The following is a 10650-nucleotide window of genomic DNA, read 5'->3' on the forward strand; positions in this document are numbered from 1 at the left end:
TTTGCCTGAGGCGATCCAGCAAATGGCTCTGCACAGGGTTTGGGCGGGGCGTGCGCACGGGATCAGCAGGGAGGGTGGAGGGAGCAGTTATGGCTGCTCTCAGTCCCGTTCCCAGAGGCTCTGCTTCACAGAACCCCGGCAGCCGCTGCAAACTTCGGAGAGAAAGCTGCCCTTAGGTTCCAACTGATGCCGGACAATCCCACTTCTCCCATCTGAGTCTGAGTCCCTAGAGACTCGCCCAGATCTGGAGCCCAAAGTCTGAGACTCACTCCCGACCGAAAACGACAACCGCGCCCTCAGCCACCAGCCCGCTTTTCGCGCGCACCTCCGCACCTTTAAATTTTCCACACTGTGCCTCCTCTGAGCCTCGGGACACTGCTGTCTTTCCTTCTAGTTGAAGAGTCTCTCCTCAGCCAGCTTTCCTGTGGTTCTGGGTGATGTCCGTTCCGTCTTTTAGTTGTATTTTTGAAGTGGTTGTTTGCGGCAGCAGTCTCCGGTGTTTACCTACGCCGCCATCTTTCCCCCGATCCCCAGCTAAGTTTTCTTTTCATGAAGAGTATATTTCTAAATATTTTCTTGTCCTGCTGCCTGCCACATACCCTCTTCAGAAAGTTAAGGTCATATAAAGGTCATTGGCTTGAATCAAAGCTCAGTTACTTCTGAGTAATGAGGTCCTATACATACAACTTGCCTAATGTAGTGTCCCAGAGGACTGGACACTTTAAATCAAATCGTCAGTTATGCAGGCTCAATGCCCAGTGGGAGGCAGGCAGGGAGGCAGCCAATCTATGATTCTCATCATTGATGTTTCTATCTCTCTCTCCTCTTTTGTCCTCTCTGAAATCAATAAAAATATATTTGAAAATAAATCCATAAACAAATAAACTTCTAAACACACTTACTTTTCCTCCTTTTACATTAAAGAGTGTTTTGAAACCCACATAATAAAAACCTCAGATTCTGCAAAGGGGCAAATGCCTGGAGTCTCCAGACTAGAGAAGTGGATGATCAGGCAGGAATCTGAGCAGATGACTAGGAGGGATCAAATCTATGTGATTGCTGAAAAGATGACAGGTGACACAAAGTACCCATGAGGCAATTGCAAATCAAGGAACACTGTGATTACCCTGGACATCCTGACACCAGATTGGTAAAAACTGAAAGAAGGAGATATCCTCAGGCCAGGCTGGCTGCAAGGCAGCAGCCATCATCAGAAACTTGCTGGCAAAATACTGCTATAGTTTTTGTGATTAGTAATCTGACTTTGCAGCTGTCAAAATTTTACATGTGCATGTCCTTTCACCAGCAGTCCCATACCAGGGCAACCATCTCCAACTAGTAATAGTACATGTGTGGGCTGAAATGTGTCGCCCAAATTCCATGACTTCACAACCCCTAGAACTTCAGAATGTGTCTGTATTTAAGCTTATGGTCTTTCAAGAAGTAATTAAGGTAAGTGAGTTCACTGAGGTGGGTCTTAACCCAATATGACTGGTGTCCTTTGAAGATGAGGGCAGGACAGATGTAAGTTCAATTCCATGTGACACAGCGACAGATGATGGCCATCTACTAGTCCAGGAGACATCCCTCAGGAAAAACCAGCCCTGCTGACACCCTAATCTCTAACTTCTAGCCTCTGGAATTGTGAGAAAATAAATGTCTGCTGTTTATTATACTTGATGTGGTCCTATGCTATGGCACCCTGAGTAAATCTCATACAATCCATTAGGACACATGTAAATATTCTGGCAGCACTACTCAAAGAGCACCTGAACTGAACTACCTACGTCAAGGTCCAAGAAGAAGACTGCATCCCTGTGGCAAATGTCCTCCCTTATGGAGTATTATGAACACAGTAAAGCCACAGCTCCTGACCTGGCAGGTCCCTGTGACACATTGCCTCTGTCCTTTCTCTAATCCTGTAGAAATCGCATTGTGGATGTTTTCTTCCCAGATCTTAGGGTGAAGGCCATAAGGAAAACTCTCAGGCAGATTTCCTAGTAGCACTAATGAAATGTTTACTATTTCACATCTAGAGTGTTTATCAGCATCACACAGACTGCCTGTGACATCACTACAAATATGAACAAAGAATCCTGTAGTTTGGGACCTGTCCCAGCTTGCTATAGGAAGTCTGCAAATCACCTCAGTCTTCTACTCCTCATTTCTGGTGAAGTTTATAGACTAAAGATCACTTTCAGCCCTGTCATTCTCTTTCACTCCCTAGTTCCGTGTTACTGTGTGTATGAGTCTGTGTGTGATTGCTTCTGTGTGTGTGTGTGTGTGTGTGTGTGTGTGTGTGCATATTGCTTTATATATGTCCAAGTAAAGAGAAATATTTTTTTCTGATGGGTTCCTTTAGGCAAATAAAACTAATCTCTTTTGTGTAAAGATTGTATTGGTTTGGAATCCACAATTAAAATTGAATATTCTCATTAGGAGAGAAGTTGCCTAAGACTTGGGTATCCCTTTCAGCAAGGTAAGGGAAGAAATAAGCACATATGACTTTCTGGAACTTAAAAAACAACTAGGTTAGGAAACCTGCTGATGAAGGCATCGTACAAATATATGAGGGATATCTGTCTGATAGTGGAGCTGTGGTGGAGGAAAAAGGAGCATAAAATACAGATAAAGTGGGAGGTATACATAGTCAACAAGTTGTGAAGTAAGTAGATTTCATATGTTTTGCTGGATTTCTTGAGCAGATAGGCCTCAAAAGCCTTTTGTCTAACTAGGCAACAGGGCAAAAGCTGACTAATTTTTGGCAAGAAACAGAGTTGAGACCAAATACATAGATTTCAGTAGCCTTTAACTTCTAGCTGCTTTGTAATTGGCCAAGAAAAAAGGAACTCATAACCTACATGAGGCCTGCAGGATGTGGGCCCTCCAGGAAGGCACATTGGAGAATGTGGTGACATACAGAGTATCCTGTTTTTCTGGGTGTAAACATCTCTCAAATCTCCACCTTCATGTCCACCCACCCAGCCTTCTCCAGAGCCAACAGGTCCTGGACCAGCTGTTTGCTAAGTGAACACCGGCCTCCTCTTTGGCACAGTAGTGACTGTGCCCACTGCTAGCTGAGTGTCCTCCAAATATAAATACATCTCTCTGAGCCTCAGTTTGCTCCGCTGAAAAGTGGGGTGGTAAAAATTAACCTCATAAAAAGAAAAAATAAACCTCATAGGATTCTTGTAGGGACTGTGAGGACAAGCCATGGCAGGTACCTGGTTCCTGGCTCTGCAAAATAGCTGTTGTGGCTGTTCATGCCAATTATTTCTCTCTCCCCTAAGAAAAGTCACCCTCCTGGCCTATGGAATTTCTGAGTTTTGAAAATCACATGGAAAACAAACTGTAGAGCTGCTTGAGAGTCCATCTAGCTGTTCCTTGTCCTTGTTTTTGGTGTTGCCAGATTAGGGATCTCGGAGGATAGCAGGGGCCCCAGGGCTCTGCTATATGGGGTGGTTCTGGTTGGAGTCATTTATTTGACAATGTATATTCTGCACTTACTATCAGCAGGCACTTTTGGAGACACTTAGCATAACTCAGTAAATGAAGTAGACACAACCCCTAAGCCTCAGTTCTGGTCAGTGCGTCAAACTAGACATCATTTGCAGGTCCTGTCCACCCTCCTTCAGATCTGATGCCATCAAGGTCTTTTCTAGATCTGGAGAAATATTCCCATTTAATGATCAGGATGATACACCACAGAACCAAATAAAAATACGAATGGTTTTCTGGTCCAGAAGGAGGGCCTCTTGTATCTACAGAATGGAGGCTGTGGGAGGACAGGGCCTGGCAGAACCCAGATATTCCACATATTCTGATTCCCAAGGGTGGTCTGAGGTCTAGTGACTTCTATTCCAGGAGGACAAGGGTCAAAGAGAATGATGGATGTGGTTTTAGTTCCCATAGAACCTGAGGGAAGGCTGAGAAGAGTTGTCCTGTAGATTCCCATTCCCACCACAAATCCATGTCCCATCCTGCTCTGCCTACTGTTCTCCACATCCATCTCTCTGATTACCACCACCAGACTCAGAACGGGAGATATGGTGAACAGCCTGCCTACAAGTCTGTTTCAATCCTTAGTCCAGATGACGTGATGCATGGAGGCCTAGGTTGGCAGTGTCCTGGAACTTCAGGAGAAATATCAGTGGGTAGAAGAGACTCACACAGACTCTGTTACACCTTCTAGATCCCAGGCCTGCTCTTGTCAGGACAGCCACACAGGGATTGAGAGTGGGATAGGGTTGTCCCCTAGAAGGCCAGAAGCATGCATATAGGCTCAGCTCTGATCAAGGATGCCAAGGAAAGACTGTGTCGAAGGAAAGACCAGGACCCTGACTCTGATGCCCAACTGCCTCCCTCCAGGGCCATTGCCTCTATGGTGGAAACCTGACCTGACCAGGTGCATGATTTTGGTTAGTCCATCCATTTTTTTCTGATTCAAGCAGAAGAAGGCCAGTGTGCAGGTCAATATCCCAGTCTTACACCACATCAATGTACTTTGGGTAAAGCAGGAGCATCTAGAGTGCACTGAGACAGAGCTGGGAGGTGAGGGACCTGAAGTCAGATGTAAGGAAAGCTGATCTGTGGAAAGGAGATTTATCAGCTGGAGTTACTTTACAGGCAGTGGCCTCTGTTCTATCTTTGTAAAGGCACAGGAAATCAATCATGTACATGAACCTGTCCCTTCAACCTGCTCCAGAACCACCTCCAGAGCCTCGAAGACTTCAGAGGCAGAGGAAGGGCCTGATCTGAGGCTGGAGCCTGGTCCAGCTGTGCTAGTGCTGGAGCCAGTGCCACATCCATAAACCTCACAGACCTGAAATAAGCACCAACCGCACTTAAAATCCTCGGCCATCTCTTGAGCTGGAGCCATCTGGACCACAGGATCTGATCTATATTTCAACAACAACAGAGCCAGCTCTTTTCCTAGAACTGCCTACTTTTGGGCTGTGACCACCAAGCACCTGATAAAGGAGAAGTGTAACACCCTGAACTTTCTTCCAAGACTGGTGGCAGAGTAACTGAGTGAGGGGTGCTGTGAGCAGTAGGGCTCTCAGGATTGGGTGGAACAGGCTTTCACTCTGCCATGAACTACACTGATCTGCCTTTTCCTGGTCTGGACTCCTTTGATTTAGATTCAAATCCATAACTTACCACCTGGGTGTTTTGGTTGACTTTCTCAAATCCCAAACCTTCGCTATCCACATGAAGGTAGTGCTGGAGGACACTAACGAGACCTGCTACACACAGCATCCATTACAGATCGGATGAGGTGGAATAGACAGGACACTGTGTGGGTTCTGGTACATTTGCTGTAGGACAAAAGCTCACTGGGTGCATCCAGGTCCATGGGTCACCCACAAATCTGCCCAAGAGGTTCAACAGCCTCAGCACTTATCACCCACTTGATTAAACTAGACTACCAACTTACACCATACGAAAGAATAAATTCAAAAGGGATTAAAGACTTCAATGCATGCCATATAACCATAACAATCTTAGAAAAAAAACACAGGTGGTAAAATCTCAGACATCTTACGTAGCAGAATTTTTGCCAATACATCTCCTAGGGTCGTGGTCGGCAAACTGTGGCTCGCGAGCCACATGTGACTCTTTGGCCCCTTGAGTGTGGGTCTTCCACAAAATACCACGTGCGGGCACACACGTACAGTGCGATTGAAACTTTGTGGCCTATGCACAGAAGTCGGTTTTCGGCCTGGGCGAGTCTATTTTGAAGAAGTACTGTTGATATTTGGCTCTGTTGACTAATGAGTTTGCCGACCACTGTCCTAGGGCAAGAGAAACAAAGGAAAAAATAAACAGCTGGAACTATATCAAAATAAAAAAACTTCTGTACAGCAAAATAAACTATTAACAAAATGAAAAGAGAATCAACTGTATTAGAGAACATATTTACCAATGATACATCTGATAAGGGGTTAATCTCCAAAATATATAAACAATACAATTAAAAAATGGGCACAGGTGGCCAAGAGATATATGAAAAAATGCTCAAAGTTACTAATCATCAGAGAAATACAAATTAAAATGACAATGAAATATCATCTCACACCTGTCAGAATGGCTATTATCAATAAATCAACAAACAAGTTCTGGCAAAGACATGGAGAAAAGGGAACACGAGTTCACTGCTGGTGGGAATACAGACTGGTGCAGCCACTGTAGAAAACAGTATTGAGTTTCCTCAAAAAGTTAAAAATGGAACTGCTGTTTGACCTAGAGATCCCACTTTTGGGAATATATCCTAAGAATCCCAAAATACCAATCAGAAAGAATATATGCACCCCTATGTTCATAGCAGCGTTATTTATAGTAGCTAATATTTGGAAACAGCCCAAGTTCCCATCAGTAGATGAATGGATTAAAAAGCTGTGTGACATTTACACAATGAAATACTAGGAAGCTGTAAAAAAGTGGGATCTCTTACCCTTTGGACAGTGTGAATGGACCTGGAGACTATTATGCTAAGTGAAATAAGCCAATCTGAGGAAGACAAATATCACATGATCTCACTTATTTGTGGAATCTAATGAACAAAATGAATTGACCAACAAAATAAGATCCAAAGCATGGTGGCATAAAACTGACTGACATTCCTTGATGTTGGGGTGGGGGGGATGAGGCAAGATAAACCAAATAACTTATATACTTACTAGAGCCCCGGTGCATGAAAATCGTGCACTTGGGGGGTGGGGTGGGGAGAGGGGGTCCCTCAGCCTGCCTTGCTTGCACCCTCTCGCAGTACAGGAGCCCTTGGGGGATGTCCGGCAGTCATGGATGCTTCCTGTCTCATCCCCAGCTCTGGCTGAGTGGCACTCCCCCTGTGGGGCAGCTCCTGTGTTGAGCATCTTCCACCTGGTGGTCAGTGCACATCATAGCTACTGGTTGTTCTGCCATCGGGCTGAAGCCAGCTTTCTGACATCCCCTGAGGGGTCCTGGATTGGGAGAGGGTGCAGGCCAGGCTGAGGGACCGTTCCAGTGCACAATCAGGGCCAGGGAGGGACATGGGAGGTTGGCCAGCTGGGCGGGACTGCAGGAGGGCTCCAAGGCATGTCTGACTCATCTCGCTCAGTCCCAATTGGCCTGACCCCAACAGCAAACTAACCTATTCGTTGGAGTTCCTGCCCCTTGGTGGTCAGTGCACATCATAGTGAGAGGTTGAGCAGCCTTAGCATATCATTAGCATATTATGCTTTGATTGGTTGAACAGCCAACTGGATGACCAGACATTTAGCATATTAGGCTTTTATTATATAGGATATGCATAGGCCATTGACCCAGACAACAGGGTGGTGAAGACCTGGGGGTGGATAGGGGCTGGCTGGATAAAAGACTTAAAATGAAGTCACGAAACCATAAAAATCCTAGAAGAAACCATGGATAGCAAGGTTAGTGAAGATTTCAACTATTATTTCTTCAAAAATGTTCTCAATCTCGTGCTCTCTCTCTTCTCCTTTTGGTACTTCTATGATGTGGATATTGTTATGCTTGATGTTGTCCCAGAGGTCCTTTTGATTTTCCTCATTTTCAAAATTTCTTTTTTATTTTTAAAATCTTTATTGAAAAAAAGGGGAAAAGGTAGTATAAACAAGAAAGTAGAAAAAAATATAGTGTTGCATAGAAGAATGGTGATGTTGCTGAGAAACTGAAGCCAGAGGACATGGATTTGGGGGACAAACACTCTTTAAAGCACAGAGAGAGTGGCCTGAAGGGCAGAGGTCAGCGTTCTTTAGAATTGGGGCCATGCTCTGATGAACTCCAGCTGCTTCTCCCAAGAGAGTCCGTCCAATGAGAGTGAAGCTGGGACAAGTGCATTTATATGTTAAGTGACTGGAGAGCACCCAGAGTCTTAGCATCGCTCCAGACTTCAGAGGCCTCGTTCACAGCCTGGCCTCCCTCAGCTGTGAAGCCAGAGGACATTGCTATATACTGCCCTGGCCTGGAACCCTGATTTCCTCCAGGATGTCATCACCTTTCCATTGCCAACTCAAGGGTGCCAGTGCCTTTGGCCCCATTTGTGGTCCTCTCTCCAGGGGCCTAATCTATTTCAGCTTAAAAAACCCTCAGCTATATTCCACTCCTCTGATCAGTCGAGTTCTCCCTCTTCTCCTAACCAACGTCTTGAAGTCTTCATTTCCTTCTCCGGTTGACACTCTTCAGTTCTTCCAGTTCCTTCTTCAGTATTTGGAACTCGGCAGTGGTCTCAGAGAACTGCAAGAGGTTGTTCTCCTCCTCCAACTGCTGGTTCCGCTTCCGGAGGCACTGAACCTCCCTCTGGTCCACACCTCCACTGATCCCAGTCTCTGCTACCCAATGGCCATTTTCAAACTTCAGGCTTTGTCCCGCCAGGTTCATAGTGGGGGTTCCATATTAGAGGCCCAGCTCCACTTCGCTGGTGGACCGATCCAGATTATGCAGGTTGGAGAGAGAAGCAGACTTCTGAGGGGGAGTCTTCTTTGGACTGAACGTATTCCCAAAGAGAGGCATCTTCGGCCTGACAAGGCAACGTCAGCGCTCCCTGTCAGCACAAGTCAGGGGTACAGACAGCTGGGTCCATGATTTATGTCACTGTCCAGAATGCTTGCAGCTAGTGATGGATGGACAGCAGTGGGGACCAAGATGCTGAGGACATTTTAAGCTATGCTACCATGTCATTCAAAACACCATGGAAGGCCCTGGCATTGCTTCTGGGGTGAATCTGTCCGTCGCCCTCCGTCCATCCCGCCACCCGGCTACAGCTGGCCAAACACCCTGGTCCCTGGGGAATGCCCTGTCTCCTCTTTTTTTCTTCTCTGCTTGGGTGTTTTCTATTATCTTGTCATCTGAATTGCTGATTCGATTCTCTGCTTCATCTAACCTGCTGTTGATACTTTCTAGTGTATTCTTCATTTCTAACTGGTTCTTATTTATGGTTTTTATGTCCTTTTTAGCGCTTATTATGGAACAACAGATCAATGCTTCTCTCTTTCTGTCTTTCTCTCTTTGTCTCTGTTCCTCAATCTCTCTAAAATAAAACATAAATGTTGAAACTTGATGGAATGTTCTAAAGAAAAAAGGTCAAGGCACCCTAAGTTCTGTCTCTACCTATCAACCACTCTATTTTTCCCTGAGATTACCTGGTCTTCGTACGAAGCCTTCTGAAGAAAGACTGTAGAGCATGCTCAGGGTGGCTGCAACCCACAAACCCTTCAACAAGGCATGAGATAGAGAGGGTGGGGCAACTAGGTCAACCAAGGCCTAGGAGGACCAAGCTAATGGCTCTCCTGTTTGGGGGTAGCATTGTCAGGCACTCATGGGAGGGGGAAAGTGGTCCCTACTTTAAAGCCATACCACTCAGTCTCTGCTAGAATCTCTAACACTAGCTCTCCTAGGAGGAGTGCACAGTAAATTCTAAGTGGGTATAGCCAGCAGGCCCCACTACAGGAACAATCTCAGCAGGGCAGAGCCACTGGGACTCTAAAGGACAGTAAATAGAATCTCTTGTTGGGAGTGGAGCTGGCCAATCCTGCAGGTGGTTGAAAATGTCGTTTCCCTCCACCAACACTGTGCCATAGTTGCACAACCCAGCATCCATCAAAGTGCTGGGCAAGAGCCTTTGTGGGAAACACACTCCAAAGTTCCCAGCTCTGAGCAGAACTACTTTTCCCCATGGAACTGAGCTCAGCAGGGCAGGGCCACCAGGAGTCAGGAATCAAAAAGGACAGGCTGAGAGAATCACCAGGTGGGTAGGAGGCAAGTGTTGGGTACGTGTGAGTGTGGAGCAAGAATGTGCCCCATTCCAAAGCCATAAAAATCAAGACTGTCTGAGTGTCTGCCAAGAGCTTTTTCAGAAAAAGAGCACAGCAATGGTCCCTGTTGGATGCAGTCAACAGAGCTTTCTGAAGGACTGTTGTTATTAATAGTTGGAGGTCCAGGTTAGTGCACTCTCCAGGCTGGTGCTGTAGAAATAGGTGTGCTTGACCCTGAAAAGATGGCGTCTGAGTGTAGTGGTGTGGAATAGGCACTCAGCGCAGGAACTTTGGCAGCAGGCCCTTCAGATCTCTCCTCAGGGCCATGCCACACAGATCTTCTCTTTATGATTCCCATACTCTCTGAGTCACTTTCCCTCTATGGGAACCCTGGGTGAGGGTTCAAGAGGAAGATCCAGTGCATTGGCCATTTAAGAGAACATTTGGATTTCTAGCATACTCCTTCCTCCAGGTAGAGTCACCACTGCTTTTCACTGCCAGATGCCATGCAGGCACCTCTTTCCAGCTCTGGTGCTCTGGACTGGGGATTCCAGCATGGGTTTGAGACCCCCATGATTTTCAGGGGGGACCTTTGCAGCCGGGATATTCCTCTAGCTTCTCAGCCTATGTATGTGGGTATTGGGGGCAGCCCTTTCCACATCTCTGCCCTTCTTACCAGTCTATATGTGGCTTCTTCTGTAAATCCTTGGCTATACCTTCTTCATTCAGCTGTGTTTCAGTTGACCATTAGCGAAACTGGCTGAAATAATTTAGCTGCCACTCTAGAATTGAGATGGCGTCACTTGGATACTAGCTGAAACTTACACGGGTGTATTTTTTGGAATATACCGGAATATAAAGTGCACCAGGTCTGATCAATTACGCAGAGATACTG

The 10650-nt window shown here is 46.0% G+C and overlaps 1 pseudogene; it reads right to left on the minus strand.

Annotated features, from left to right (window-relative positions):
• Nucleotides 1-8153: 8153 nt before the first annotated feature.
• Nucleotides 8154-8514, minus strand: LOC106695663 (annotated as a pseudogene).
• Between the last annotated feature and the right edge of the window lie 2136 nt (nucleotides 8515-10650).

The sequence above is a fragment of the Myotis lucifugus genome, unplaced genomic scaffold (assembly GCF_000147115.1).
Source record: "Myotis lucifugus unplaced genomic scaffold, Myoluc2.0 scaffold_2033, whole genome shotgun sequence".
Taxonomy (NCBI): Eukaryota; Metazoa; Chordata; class Mammalia; order Chiroptera; family Vespertilionidae; genus Myotis; species Myotis lucifugus.